Source organism: Saccostrea echinata, unplaced genomic scaffold, assembly GCF_033153115.1.
Source record: "Saccostrea echinata isolate AGI-Se365-2 ecotype Australia unplaced genomic scaffold, CSIRO_AGI_Sech_v1 ptg000001l, whole genome shotgun sequence".
In the NCBI taxonomy this organism is placed as follows: domain Eukaryota; kingdom Metazoa; phylum Mollusca; class Bivalvia; order Ostreida; family Ostreidae; genus Saccostrea; species Saccostrea echinata.
In genome coordinates, this window is record NW_026889750.1 from 31,508,937 (window position 1) to 31,525,608 (window position 16,672).

At 31.5% G+C, this 16,672-nt stretch overlaps 1 protein-coding gene and 3 non-coding genes across 4 annotated transcripts in view; all 4 read right to left on the bottom strand.

Annotated features, from left to right (window-relative positions):
• The window catches only part of LOC133189657 (myeloid differentiation primary response protein MyD88-like), a 131,975-nt gene that overhangs the window by 8,107 nt on the left and 107,196 nt on the right, over positions 1-16,672 (bottom strand). The gene's annotated exons all lie outside the window — the stretch shown is intronic.
• Positions 3,281-3,352, bottom strand: Trnac-gca (transfer RNA cysteine (anticodon GCA)). Its single transcript has one exon. It is a non-coding gene; the product is annotated as a tRNA-Cys (tRNA).
• Trnac-gca (transfer RNA cysteine (anticodon GCA)) lies at positions 8,519-8,590 on the bottom strand. The gene has a single exon. It is a non-coding gene; the product is annotated as a tRNA-Cys (tRNA).
• Trnag-ucc (transfer RNA glycine (anticodon UCC)) lies at positions 14,261-14,332 on the bottom strand. Its single transcript has one exon. It is a non-coding gene; the product is annotated as a tRNA-Gly (tRNA).

Below are 16,672 nucleotides of genomic sequence, written 5' to 3' on the forward strand. Positions count from 1 at the left end.
AAATCTTTTAGCTTTGTGAAGAGAACGCTAAGGAGCATGTCACGAGAGCGCCTGGATCACGTGATTAGCGTACGGGCCGAACGGTGGCAGATGTGCATTAAAATCGGAGAGGACTACTTTAAAAAATAATGAACATTAAAAGCTAATTTTATTTCTTTTAGGGAAGTAATTCAATTAGTTCGCGAACTTTTTGATCACCCCTCGTTCTAAAAATATACCTGACATAAAAATTTTAATCTTACTTTAAAAGTAAATTTCTTTGTGAAGACAGAATAAAAAGTATTAAACTTTGCGACTGTGGACCGTACAAGACTGTATTTGCAAAAAGAAGTCATTTATCATTTATCGACCATATGGTTTGCGAAATGCTGACTTTAAGCGGGATTGTAGATTCTTTTTATTCCTCAGCTTATTTGTTTAATAGCCTGTCTCGTTATGTAAATTGTTCGTTCGCAGAATATGCTCTGGCAAACCGAATCCCATGGGAGTCATAAACCCCATATCCAGGTGATAATGGTGTATTGCTCCAAAGATAAGGAAATTTGACGATAGAAAAGTTAAGGTCGTCAAGTGTATTATAAAGTTTCGTGATTAGTTAGCCATCAATATCTTTCTCTAGTAAATCATCAAAACATAAAAGAGATGAGACAGCCTCTATGGTGTCTTTTATTTTAAGTTCATTTGAATACTAGTACATGTCTATCGAATCAACGTAAGAATGAAGACGAATATTGTTTGCTGATAAAACGTCATCGATAGATCTATATGTCGAAATGAAAGCCATACTGAAAAACTTCTTTTCAATTAAAAACATAATTGTGAGGTAATTTTTTTTTTTTGAATTGTCTATTCTATAGTTTATTGTTGGGATAACTCCTAAAACAATCCATTAAGTTTCTTGTAAGTGTCCATTTGTTTGGAAAAACTGTAATTCCTTCAAGAATGGACAAATTTTTTTTCTCTCGATCATAATGGACAGTACCAGGTAATGCTGAATAGTACCCAAGAGGGAAAAGCAACAAATACATTAAATACAATATTTACTTTAAAAATATTCTTCAAAATTTGAACTCAAAGGAAACATTTCTTGTTTGACTTTGATTTCATTAGTGGTATTTCATGCCTTTGATACTTTTGTTTGTTTCTTTTCATCTGCGTTTTGCATTTCACAGTTTTTAGATAATGAATAATCTTGCTGATGTCTTGAAGTTGAGTATCATTTGTGTGTTGTATGATTGTATAGCAGTTAATCTGTGAACCGTCTTCTCAGTGATAAACAGCTCATCAATTCCAGTTTCATGTAATCTGGTTGTCGTTGTAGCACGCAAAGAATAATTTGGCCTTCAAATCTTACTTAAGAACAAAGTTTTCCAGAAGAATATGGACACAAACATCTGTATCTGCGTAACATGTCTTCTGGGTGGTGTATTTCAGTGGTCTTAGATGTAATATATCATATCTTCCTTTTCAGGCCTGAAAAATAAAAAAAAATCATAAAGAATATAGAATATAAGAATAAAGCAATCTCATTAAATTTTTTGCAGACTAATGTTTAAACACTATTTGAATACAGTAAGATAAAAGCCGGTATACCTAAAAAAAATATATATTGAAGGGATAAATACTGTAGATAGTAGTGATAAAAACATTGCAAATTCCAATTTTATTAAAGAAGCAGTTGTCTACATGATCTCATAATTTATAGTGGGCAATAATTGTATAAAGTTACCCGTTTTGGTGTTTTTGATTTAACAAAACAGAATTAAAGATCTTTGGAGTTTTATAGTATCCACACTCGATTAACACTACTTCTTGAATTATGTTGTTTCACAGTCTTGCTTAAGTTTCTCCTTCACTGTTAATATTTTCCTCAGGCAACAAAATTAGAAAAAAGTATGAGGACTAAAATAGGATGTCAAAATTATCGATCATTGAAAATTAATTGATTGAAAGTGATACAATTATTTTGCTGATTATTACTTATGATAATATTAAAAACATTTTCTTAAATCGACGTTTCGTGGAAATGTTAACTCTTAAATTTATTACTTTTTAGTTGAAGTTGACATTCAAGACAGATAAGAGCAATTATTACATAAGATTGGGTGGATGTGAATAGAAGATATTCAATGTTTTGTAGTTGGATATGGAATTTATTTCAGGAGTGAAATAAATTCCATATTCATCTACAAAATATTGAATTTTCTGTTTATTACATTTTCTTTGAGTTTCCCTTTTCCTTTTATTTTCGTAACATTGTCAAAGGCTGTGACGTCATGGTTGAGCAGTGATACGTCATAGCTTAGCGATCATTGTAAACATGGATTTCAACAACATATGTGGAGAAACTTTAAATAGTAGTTTTAGTCAATGTTAGGATAATTCATTTACTCTCTCTATCTTATAACAGGCCATGAAGTATTTTTACAACACTCTTCGTGAAGGGAAGGAAAATCAAGAGTTTTGTCGCACTTTTGATATTTTTTCAAACTGTTACAAAATATCACTTTGATATTCTTTCACACTGTGACAAAATATAACTTTTATTCAATGAATAAAATACACTATTAAACTGATGGATATGTAATAAAATTATAATAAATTACGCATCACTTTTCTGGACTTTGTTTGTAAATTTATTAATTGGACATGATTGATCTCATAACATACCAATTATCTTTTGTTATTTTAAGAATGTTGGAACACACCGTAGCCGTGACATGTTTGGACACTTCGATAATTATTAAAACAATTCACTTACCGTACATTGTAAGGACATTTTGATAGCCGGGGCAATTAAGAATTGTAGTAATAATTCATTGTTTAACAATATCACAGGCACATAACGTGTGGATAGTGTTTGTTAACCCCTAACCCCCCCCCCACCCCCCATTTATTTTTATAAGCTTTAAAAAATATCGTGCTGCTAATTTTTTAATGATTCCTAAAAGGAAAAACTGATTTATGAATATGATTGATGGGGAATTCATACATCTTTGAGAAAATAACGATCTTATTTTATTTCACACGCTATCCACACGCTAGGTGCCTGTGCAACATAGGCATTTGATGATATTTTTTGTATAAATATGATTAAAAAGGTTTTTAATTTGTAAATACGTCATGTACCAGTGAAGTTTGAAATAAAATTTTATTTTCAGAAAATGTTCCGAAAATGCGACTATCGTTCGAATAATGCTATCGAATAGTCGACTAAGGAAAATAAATATTTTGACATCCCTAATAATTAACCATGCGGGCATATAAAAAAATCGTGCAGAGGGGACACCCGGGTTCGAACCGGGGACCTCTCGATCTGCAGTCGAATGCTCTACCACTGAGCTATATCCCCTGCTCTCATATCTTGTGCGATAACACGTTCAGGTATATACCGCACAATCTAAATCGATATGGCGTCATTCCATGAACCCTTTAAATAACACTCTCTTTGATAAAACTAATTTCGTTTAGTAGATTTAATCTTGTTTTCCTTATCATAATTGCATCATAATTTGGAACGTACTCATAGTTTTTAGCTCTACTGGTCAGAGACCAGAAGAGCTTATGCGATAGTAAGGTGTTCGTCGTCCGTCCGTCTGTCTGTCTGTAAACAATTTTTCAAAACGCTTCTCCTCCTACAGTTTTGGTCTGATTTCAATATAACTTGGCACATAAGTAGACTACACTAAGATACATAATTCTGTGTATTGGTTTTTGATTTCAATGAACAGTGTTGCCATGGTTACTAAAAATAGAGATTTCTGGGAAATACTTTCAAAACGCTACTCCTCCTACAGTTTTAGTCTGATTTTTGTATAACTTGGCACATAAGTAGACTACACAAAGATACATTATTCTATGTATCGGTTTTTGATTTCAATGAATGGTGTTGCCATGGTCACTAAAAATAGAAATTTCTGTGAAAAACATTCAAAATGCTACAACTCCTACAGTTTTAATCTGATTTCAATATAACTTGGCACACAAGTAGACTACACTATATACATAATTTGGTATATCGGTTTCTGATTTTGATGAACGGTTTTGCCACGTTACTAAAAATAAAATTTCCTTGAAATACTTTCAAAATGCTACTCCTCCTACAGTTTTGGTCTGATTTCAGTATAACTTGGCACACAAGTTGACTATACTGAGATACATAATTATATGTATCGGTTTCTGATTTTGATGAACGGTTTTGCCATGGTTACTAAAAATAGAAATTTCCTTGAAATACTTTCAAAATGCTACTCCTCCTACAGTTTTGGTCTGATTTCAGTATAACTTGGCACACAAGTAGACTACACAAAAAACATAATTTTCTCTATCATTTTTGATTTCGATGGATGGTGTTGCCATGGTTACTGAAAATAGAAATTTCCTTGAAATACTTTCAAAATGCTACTCCTCCTACAGTTTTGGTCTGATTTCAATATGACTTGGCACACAAGTAGACTACACTGAGATACATAATTGTCTTTCTTGTGTTTTATTTTGTTGAATGATGTTGCCATGGTTACTAAAATCGAAATTTCTGTAAAATTCTTTTAAAAGGCTACTCCTCCTACAGTTTTAGTCTGATTGCAATAAACCTTGCCACAAAAAGAGACTAAACCAAGGATCATTATTCTATTTATTGCTGTTGCAAAGTTTCAAGTCCAAATTGTACTTTTATCTTCCTTTGTTATAAGTACAAACCAGTAGAGCTACAGTCTCGTCAGAGACTTCTGGTTCATTATCATTTCATTAAATGTAACACAGAACATAAATTGAGAAAAGCTATTCTTTTGAATAGCTGTTGAATATACCTACATGTGACTGTACATATAAAAATAAAGGAAAAAAATACATTTTTTCAATGATATTTAAATTCCTGGAATAGCAAAATTGTGTATATAGTGTCTTCACAATGATATTTTTGTTCAAATTTTGTTTTGTACATGTATATTAAAGCGCTGAAATATGAATACCTTTAAATTTTATCAATATTCTTTTTCAGAAATACAATTTATACAAATACAGCTGAAATAGTATGCTAAAATTGTTTACTTTATTCATTTTTGTGCTTTTTTTTTTACCTCTTTAACTAAAATGATCACAAGACAGGTCAAGTTTAAATATTAACCCTGAGAATTTAAAGCAAGACAATAGCCTCAACAAATCCCAATATTAATAGAATTATAATTCGTTATTTACCTTATAGTGCTAAAAAGTTTCAAAGAAAAAAAAACCTGATTGTAAATAAATAGAGGATATTTAATGTTTTGTAATTGGATATCGAATTTATTTCATGAGTGGGAACAGGAGGTATTTATTTTATTTTATTTTCTATTTTTACGAGTGCGAAGTACGAGTGAAAATATCCAAAAAAATTCTTTCTTAAGAGTGAAATACTAGTAAATTCCATAAATTCCATATTCAACTACAAAATCTTAAAAATATCTTGGGGTGTTTGTCTTTTCTCTTTTTTCTTTCTTTTTTTCAATTTTTTATCCTCTGTCTTTTCGTAACACGACATAGGCTGTGAAGTCATAGTTGAGCGTTTGAGACGTCATAGCTTAATAATTGTGAGATTGAAAACGTTGCAAACATGGATTTTAACAGCATGTTGGAGAAACTTAGGCAGTTTTAGTTTTTATCAGGATGGTTTATTTACGCTTTCTATATTATAACAGACCAGGGAGTATATTTTACAACACTCTCTGTGAATTCAGAAAGGAAGGTGAGTTTTGCCGCACTTCTGATATTCTTTCACACTGTGACAAAATATCACACTGTGACAAAATATTACATTGATATTCTTTCACACTGTCACAAAATATCATGTTTATTCAATAAATAAATTACAGTTTTTCACTGTTTTGAAAATATGATAATTTAAAAGATTATAAAATTGGTGTTACTTAACCCTTAGAAGTTAATAGCGATTCTTGGTAACCACTTAAACTTCTTTGCCACGCATGGTTACCGATTTTGATGAAACTTTGCCCATTATTACAACTTGACACCAGAAACATATATCAAATAAAATTTCGTTGCTATGTGTCTTGGTTGCCATGGTAACAGCCAGAAAATTTGAAAAAATTGAGATTTTCAGCTACTTCAAATCTTTATTAAGCCTTAATAAAGACTAAGAAAAACAAACTAACCATTCTCCCAAAAACATGACACCTTGTTGCCACTTATGCTATAAAGAAACTATTTAGAATTTATCTCTAAGTAAGTGGTAACCATGGGTACATTTGGAATACATTTTAGATGCTGAAAAATGCTGAAAAACGCTCAATATTCACAAATGATAGATGTTACATGGTCAAACTCAATCAACAAACTAAGAAAAACAATGAAAAATATTTGACCTTATGTTATTAGGTATTGGCAATATTATTCTAAAAATAGCTTTCATGGTTGCCATGGTAACACAGTGTCACCATGCAAAATCTGTTGCTATGATTGGGTTAATGCTACTATCTCGAGGAAAAACAATAAGATTCATGATTGGCACATATACATCCTTAGGACCTTGCAACACCGACAACATAAGAAAAATTGAGATTAATTGTTACTTTGCAGTGTAACCATGGAAACAATGTACTAGTTGTTTAAAGTGATATCTTTTTGCTGCTTTAGGAATTTACTAACCTTTTAATCGAGAAACTTTTTATTTGACTCACCTTGAATAGTACTTATCTGGCAGAACTAAAGTTGAATATCATATATTGATAAAGTTTGTTGAAAAATACAACACTGTTGCTATGGTTACCAAGAAGAGAAAATGTTCGATTTTGTTAATTTTATGTCAATATTAGACCCTTTGTGCCAGTTTTTTGCATCCAGTTAGAGATTGGGTGGTAGTCAAAATTGAAAGTCAGGTTAGTTGTTCACATATATCAATCATTAAAGTTTTGGGAATCTACATACAAAGGGTACGTATCCAAGGAAACAGAGTATTTTTTCAGATTTTTATGCATGTTTTTTCGCCTTATTTCCATAGCAACGCACTATTTAAAGAATTGAAATTGAATTTTTTGAAATGTGAAAATTAGGGTCACACCAACGCCTTTAAAAATTGATCATCAGTTATATAAAAATATGCTTTTAAAAAAGATAGGATAAGATTAAAACACTAAGAGAGTAAATTCAAAATCCCTTCGTGGTATTAAAACCATGGCAACCATTGCCAACCTATAAGAAATATCATATTTCGTCCTTGGTATATGTTACAAGGATCTCTTGTCTATTATTTGCTTACCTTTCAACCTATAATTGTTTTTCATTTTTAAGTGTATGACTTTATAAGATTAAATGAACAAAATCATTACTTTTGAATACTTTGTTTCCATAGTAACATTTGTTATAGTTGATTTACCAAACATGTTTGTCATGCATTTAAGACATCAGGCCTTCAACTTTCAGAAACAGTCATTGCCACTTGTTTGCTTTGCTGCAAACGTTAACTGTGGGACTCTGAACATGTTTAAAAATGCCATTTTTCAAACTTTAGGACTTGTTGCTATGGTAACCATGACACATAGCAACCCATTTTTGCCTGATTTGAGACTTTTATCATAGAGAGTTTGGAGAAATTCTGAGACTATGCGTGCCACAGGTCCTATATAAAAGTTCAAGTCATTACAGAGAATGGCTCTTTAATTGTTCCCATGCACAAAATGGTAAAATTCTTTGTTATGAATTTGATATAAATGATTGAAGAGGACACATTCTATGAAGCTCTGGCCCCATGGTCATTTTATTTCTATAGAACATTATTTCGAACTAGTACCATTCATAAAATCTGGTCAAAGAACAGTATTCACATACGTTTCATTTTATCTGAAGACAGTATAAAACAGCAGTAGGAATTCTTCAATGGAACTTTGCGATGACTGTGAAAAAAGAAAATTTAACTGCTTCTACATTCATTTTCATGAACCATATGTTGCATTACTTATTGAACGACCGTCTTACCTATGGAAAGTATCCTTGTTTTCAGGCAAGGACCTCTGAAGACATCAGAGGTGGGAACAGGTGTCATGGCGGAGTAAGCATCCCCTGTCCACCGGTCACCCGCCGTGTTCTCTTTGTCATGATTTGGTAAATGGAGAAATCTGTATACAGTTCAATATGAATAATAATGGCCAAGCAATTGGTATGAAAGACGTAAGTCGACATTTGACCGTACGACAGATCTAGACTGTATTTTCAAAAAGAAGTCATTTATCGACCATAGGGTTTGCGAAATGTTGACTTTAAGCGAGAATGTTGATTCTCTTTATCTATCAACTTATTTGTTTAATAGCCTTATGTAAATTGTTCGTAGGCAGAATATGCTCTTGCAAACCGAATTACATGTATATGGGAGTCATAAACCCCATATGCAAGTGATACTGGTGTATTACTCCAAAGATAAGGAAATTTATCAATATTACATTACTCATATTTTTTGAAAGATTTTTTTCTGCAGCAATAGTGGTAAAAAATATAATTAACCACGAAGGCATTTAAAAATATTGTGCACAGGGGACACCCGGGTTCGAACCGGGGACCTCTCGATCTGCAGTCGAATGCTCTACCACTGAGCTATATCCCCTGCTGTCTTATCATGCGCGACAACACGTTCAAGTACATACCGCACAATCAAAGAATCGATAAGGCGTCATTCCATTTTGTTTTATTATTGCATCATAATATTGAATGTATTCATAGTTTTTCATAATAATTTAATTAAATGGAAAACAGAACATTAATTTATAAAAGCGTTGTTTTGATAGCTTTTGAATATACCTTCTCTTAACTGTACATAAATTAAAGCAATAAAGAAAGGACACTGTCATTTTTCAATGATGTTTAAATTCCCAAAATAGCAAAACTGTGTGTATATGGTGTCTTGAAAATAAATTTGTGTTCAAATTTTCTTTTACACATGTATATATTTACATTTGCAAATATTTTCTTTCATATAACACTATTAAGAGCAACGCGTATCTATATCCGTTTAAACACGGGTTCCTTGCGTCATAAACGTTCGACGTAATTTCTCAGTGACGTCATAAAGGGTCGACGTGCAATCAATGGATCAAATACGTGCCGTTGAGTTTGAAAAATGAAACATTTCATGTGTTAAAGATTGTAATCAGGAAAATATAAAATATGAATGTCATAAATGTAAATATAAGTAATAATGTATCATTTTTAAACATCTATCTTCGGGCTTTATGGAATTTGATCTCGTGACCAACCCATATTTATATCCTGATAGATGATTAAAAATGATACATTATTTTTTAAATAAAAGCGCAGAAACATGAATATCTTTAAATTTTATCAATATTGTTCAGAAATACAATTTATACAAATACAGCTGAAATAGTATGCTAAAAGTGTTTACTTTATTCATTTATTTGATTTGACCTCTTTAACTAAAATGATCACAAGAAAGGTCAAACATAAATATTAACCCTGAGAAAAGCAAGACAATAGCCTCAACATATTCCCAGTATTAATGGAATTACAATTCATTATTGACCTTATAGTGCTAAAGAGTATTTGTATAAAACTGATTGTAAATAAATAGAGGATATTCTTTCATGAGTGAGACGGAAGTTTGTTTTTTTTTTTGTTTTTTTTTTTAATATAATATTTTCACGAGTGCGAAGCACAATCGAGAATATCAAAAACTCCTACCTCACGAGTGAAATACTAGTAAATTCCATATTCAACCTCATAATATTGAAAAATCGGGGAGGGGGTTAACTTTTTTTTCTCTCTCTCTCTGTCTTTTCGTAACACGACATAGGCATAATTGAGCGCTTAAGACGGCATACATGTAGCTTAGCGATTGTGAGATTGAAAACATTGTAAACATGGATTTTAACAATATGATGGAGAAACTTTGGCAGTTTTAATTTCTATCAGGATGGTTTATTTACGCTTTCTATCTTAAAGCAGGCCAGGGAGTACTTCTTTTTTACAACACTCTTCGTGAAATCAGAAAGGAAGGAAAAATCTTACCGCTCTTCCGATATTCTTTCACACTGTGACAAAATATCACTTTGATATTCTTTCACACTGTGATAAAATATCACTTTGAAAATATAATAATTGAATAATATTATAGAATTTGTGTCACTTAACCCTTAAAAGTTTAATGTCCTTATGCACAAAATGGTAGAATTCTTTGTTATGAATTGTAATATACAGGTATATGATTAAAGAGGACAAATTCTATGAATCCGCTGGCCCCAGGTCATCTTCTTGCTATAAAACATTATTTCGAACTACTACCATTCATAAAATCTTGTCAAAGAGTTCCTATGATATAAGCTAAGTATAGGATTAAAATACTTTAATACATGTATACTTTTTATTTGTGAACATAATAACTTCCTATTCGTGTACATAATATCTTTTTATTCGTGTACATAATTAACCATATCGAAGTAAGAAGCTACCATGATTTCTTCACAAGAAAACACATATATTGGATCTTATTCTTTGGTGAATATGTACACATTGAAGTATTAAATAAAGCATGTTATTGCTTAACTGTGAAAAAAAAAATGTTTTTATTAATGTTGAAATTTCCAAGCAAAGAAAACATACTTATCAATTTTTTTTTAAAGTACAATAGAAATTTATAAATATCTGTATGTAATTATGATATAAAGCATATCCTTACAAGAATGAAAATATTAATAAGATTTCATTTTTTTATTTATCAAAAAAGTTATTTAATTGAACGTTTCAATGTTTTTAAACATTAAAAATTCAATCCCAACTTTTTTCGTAATTTGCACTGAATAACTTTACATAAGTTAACAGTAGTATCAAGGAATTCTATAAGCATGAACTTATGATGTTCAAATCATTTTAACATGCCCCTCCTTCCAGAGTTTCAAGTGAATAGTTGAGGCACAATGTATCGCTATAATTCTTTAACCAAAAGTCTTTTAAAGCGTGAAATGATAAAAAAGTTCACATAAAAAAATATAAGCAAAAGTCGTATTTCTGAGATAGGTCTCTGTTCGTTATCACACATTTTACATTTAAGGAAAATAACGTATGAACTTGTTTTCTGCCTGCAAATTGAAGTGATGGATGTGAATGATGATGAAATGAACTTGAGCACGCAGATGTACTTCTTATTTACAGTTCTAGTGTTTCTGATAATAAAGATATATAACCAGGAGTTGACGACTTCAAGAAAAACTACCTATGAAATATTCGGAGATAACAAACAGTATTCGCGCTCTAAAGTCCATTAAACATTACAAAATAAGAGCAGAGCAAACACGGACCTCGAAGACATGAGAGGTGGAATCAGATGCCATGGAGGAGTGAGCATCCCCTACCAACCGGTAACACCCGCCGTGTGCTCCTTGTCATGATCAGGAAATAACGGAAAAATCCGTCGACAATTCAGTGTATAAATAATGGCCTAACAATTAGTATGAAAAAAGTCAGTCAGCATTTGACTTAATGATAGATTGTATTTGCTGACAAGGTCATTGAACTTACGAAATGATGACTTTAAACGAGACTGCTGATATTCTTGTTTCATCAACTTGTTTGTCAATAACTTACCTCGTTTTAGAAATTGTTCATACGTAGAGCATGCTCTGGCGTATCGAATCAACTGAGAGATATAAACCCCGTATGCAGGTGATAAGGGTATATTGCTGCATAAGTAAGGGAAGTTGACGATTGAAAAGTTAAAGTCATCACGTTTATCATAAAGCTTTGTTGTTAGATTACCATTAACGTCTTTTTCTAATAAAATATCCAAATATGAGACAGATGTGTCAGACTCTGTGGTATCTTTTATCTCAAGCTCACCGGAATATATCTTGTTGACATAAGAATGGAAATAAAAATTGCTCATTGACAATACGTCGTCGATATATATGTTTTCTTCTTTTCATGTATAAGATTTTGAACAAATTCTGCTTCATATGAATAGGATCAACAGCAAATCAATATTAATATCTTCAAATTTATCAGTATGAATTATCAGTTTCCGGGTACGTCGTCTACTGACAAAATGCATGTAAAGCATTATTTTTTTACTAAAGCCTCATCAGACATCCTAGCAACAGGAAGAGCAACTGATTAGATTTAATAACCATTTTGTCAACAAACAGGACAGTACGGTGGCTGCAATTAGACATATGCTTGAGATTTTTTTTAAAAAAATACGTACCCTCGAAATAAAATTTGTTCCCAAGAAATTAAATTCGTTCCAAGGAAATTAAATTCGTTCCCAAGAAATAAGAATTCGTTCCCACCAAATAAAATTCGTTCTCACGAAATAAATTTGATTTAATTTCTATGCTTATAATATAAGATGAATGATAGTGCAACGTATTCAACTGAGGTTGAATAATACTTGTATTTTTAACCATTATCAGGGAGAGATGTATATTACTATCTTACTGTACATATTTAAGTTGTCATTAACTATTGCATTGAATCATTTAATTGGATGTCATGGCAAACAGAAACCGTACGTTGTGTCTCACAAAAAACAATTTTTGATATTTCTTCAAAATATTTTGATTTAAAATGACACACTTTCTGTACCTGAATGTGCTGCACACGAGTTTTTACTATGTATTCATGCAAACTAAATTTTCCCATCAGTAAATGCTATAATTTTAATTCAAGGTAGAATCTGTTGTGGAGGCTGCAGATCTGTAGTGAAACCAAGGTTTCTTGAAAATCCCTCTTAAATGTCGATCACTGATACTATATCCGTTTTCTGATAGACTCTCTTAAATCTGATTGTGTGTCATTCCGAGTGAAAAAAAGTAATTTATCAACACAAGTGTCTTTGAGTATGTTAAATACGCTAAACCAACCTCCTCAAACGACAAAGTATTACTGAATTACAATATCACTGCGCCAAACACTTACGCAACTTTCATTTCGTGGGATTACAAAAACGAATTTTTATTTCGTGGGAACGAATTTAATTTCATGGGAACGAATATAATTTCGTGGGAAGAAAATTTTATTTCGTGGGAAGAAATTTTATTTCGTGGGAACGAATTTTTATTTCGTGGGAAGGAATTTTATTTCGCGGGAAGGAATTTTTATTTCGAGGGAACGAATTAAAAAAAAATCTCAAGCATATGTCCTACAGCAGTCACCGTAGTTAGTGTGGCAGCCACCCTAGGACAGGGATATTTTTTCATTTAAAAAAAAAAAACATGCGTCGGCCGGGAATTGAACCTTGGAAGGCAACCATGCTGACCATTACACCACCGACGCTGCTATTACATCCTTATTTTAGAAAAGGAAAATGCTTATGATCTATTGGTTCAATTTTATATACTCTTAAGTTACAAATACATTAAATTCTATTGATTTCATTTCACCTTAACTATGACAAGAATACTTCTTTGTCCTCTCCTTTTGTATGTTGTTTATGTTCTCATTCCTATCTAATTTTAGAAACACAAATATGTGTGTAAAACAGTAACCCATGGGCATCTGCCACGTACATTCAAATAATTAATGTATATGTACTTTAAGACGGAAGCGCTCAATGATTATGTTTCTGCTATATAATAATATTTTTTCCTTCTTTCTCTCTATATTTTCATTTAAAAAAAAAATTCAAAGCCAAATGACAGCTTATAAACATACAAACATATTACTCGAAAACAATGTGCCCATTTTTTGTATACAAATTAATACATTGTATACACTTTTTTTCAGTGGGTGGATGTGTAGCTCTCTGATCGTCAATAATGTGCACGTACTCTACAATGTACCTTTCTCACTGATAATTTTCCAAGATATTTTCAATTTAAAATCATAGGACCATAAAATGCTCTTACACAAAAAATCAGCATACACTACCTGGAGTTTTGAACAGATATCAAATGATGGAAATCCTTGTATTTTTTAAAAGAAAAATTAACAAAAATATACTTTTAGCATATATTTCTTATATCTTTGATTTAGGGGAGGTGTATCGTATTAGCAGGCATCATAAAATAACACAAAGGTCCTTTAATCATTGGAACTTTTAAATTATACAGGGAATAAGAAATTAAAGTTCAAAACTACGTTGCGTATGTCCATAAATATGTAAATTGGAATATCAAAAATATTCATCGGTTTTCATGCGAGATAATAATATAATTGTCTGGAACAAATTTCGCCCATTGCCTCATTCGTCCTCACCCCCTCCCCCTCCACCCACCCCCCTTCAAGGAAAAAAATATTTAAAATATTCTAATAAAATAAAATGAAGTGCGTCGGCCGGGAATTGAACCCGGATCGACTGCTTGGAAGGCAACCATGCTGACCATTACACCACCGACGCGCACATAAACATAGTGAAATATTTGGAAATATATTTTTCATATATTTTTATATCGTATCCACTTTTTTAATAGATTTATTTTCTCTAATGCAAGATTTTTTTTTATTTGTTTTTTCCTCTTTTTTGTTTTGATTTAAGATGTTGATGAATTTCTTTTTCCTACTAGTTACACAAAAAATGTCTGCACTTTACTAACCCCCGAGGCATCTGCCACGTACACTTCTAGAACTGTGTGTGTTTTTATCTTGGCATGTGTGTCTATAAATATAGTACACTGTTTCATCTGCTTTTTAACTCTTTCATTATATTTGTAGTTTGTACAATGATTTCGTTAATAAATAATACTGTCTTTTTATTTAAACCCATTACCAAAAAAAGCTTGAATAATTAAAAAAAATTATGACTATACTATATTTTACTTTTTAGATCAATTAATGTACGATATTAATTGCTCAATCGTTTTAAGATGATGGTTAATTTTCAGTTTTTCTACCTCATTAGTAAATGTGCTCAGCATACTTCCAGAAACAAATTTATTAATTATTAATATTTCTTAATATAACTTATACATCTTCAGACTTGTATGTCAGCACTATTAAGTTTTCTGTGCAAAATTAACTTAATTAAGAAAATATATTCCAAAGAATGTTTACTTTTATGAAAGGAAAAAAATCTTTGTTTGATCAAAGTTCCTTATCTTTGCCTTCTTCGGGTGGATACTAGGAAATGAATGCACTTTTATTGCTATCATTAAAATTCTTTAAAAAAAAACTTTATCGGAAGAAGCGATATTGGCTGAATCCTTGATTTATTTGAGATTCATTAGAGAAATGGAGATTTCATTTATAGATATTTTGGATTATAAGAAAAACTTTACAACAGAAAAAATGGTTTTGTTTATTATAAACAAAAAATTACGATAAATTTATCATATATACGTTTTTAGATTTGGCTGAACTGAATTTATCAATCTCTTCACAATTTTACAATTGTATACAGAGATATAAATGTAAACAATGATGACAAATAAAAACAAATTTTAGCATGCATGAGTATGAGGATAGACAAATAGTACAATTACAGATATGGCATACCAGGTAACCTTTGGTTTTTCCATTTCTAAATTTACACTCCATTTTGATAAATTTGTTTATTACTTTTCCATCAAACATATATGGAATGAACTCATATGTAAGATTAGTAAATATAGATTACCATAGAGTCATTTGAATAACTGATGATTACACTTCCAATTAACTGCACTCAAAAGTTATGGGAAAAAACTCCTTTCCCATATACCATGTTTAAATTAACTTAAGTTTAATTAAAAATTAAAATCAACGAAACAGCAAAATTGCGTATGAACAGAGATGTCCTGTAATATTTTTTTTTTCGAATTTTGTTTTGCATATATGGATGCAGAAAATATACATTTTATCAATATTCAATTAGAAAGACACATTTCATACACAATACAGTTCGAAACTCAACAAAATCTCTATTGCTCTGTACATGAACGTGCACACAATTAGGCCTGGTCTTTTATTCATTTGTTGTGCCTTTATTTGATTTTACCTGTCGCAGTAGGTGTTGGCACGAAAAAGATCCCGCACTGCTCTATGGCCCTCAGTGCCGAGTATAGGTATAAATTTGCAGTCCTCCATCGGCAAGTGGTGACGTCTCCATATGAATGAAAAATTCTCGAGAGGGACGTTAAATAACAAACAAACAAACAAACAAACCTTTTTTACTCAAATGATCTCAAAAAGACGACCTTAACAACAATGAGAGTGTAAAAACCAAGACAAAAGCCTCAACAAATCCCAGTGACATTACGTAAGGGTTAATGTACGAGTAACGCTCCATTCTTTAAAAGTAATGGAGCCGAGGCTGGGGCCGAGGCCCATTGCTTTTAAAGGCAGAGATTTTTTACCGGGTGGTAAATTCCAGGTGAGGGAGGGGCCTATTTTGTACAGATGTGAATGCCTTGAGGGCTAGCAGTCTACCTGTGAACGTTTGTCTCCTAATCCCTATACACAGGAAGTGATTTAATACACAGTAGAGTACCCAAGAAGTCGAACTTTACCTGTGTTGGGATTTTGAGATGATTTCAAATTAGAAATAAAAAGCTGTAAATAAGTTTCATCTCAATAATTTTTATTAATTTGTAATTGAATGTGTGTCAAAGCATCCCCACCCATTAAAAAAAAATTATTATTCAAAGTATTTGTTGAGCTTTGACAAAAAATGATACCTAATTTTGATATATATTATAAAGAATATTATAATTATTTCAAATACTTAAAGGCAGGGATTTTTTACCGGGTGGTAAATTCCAGG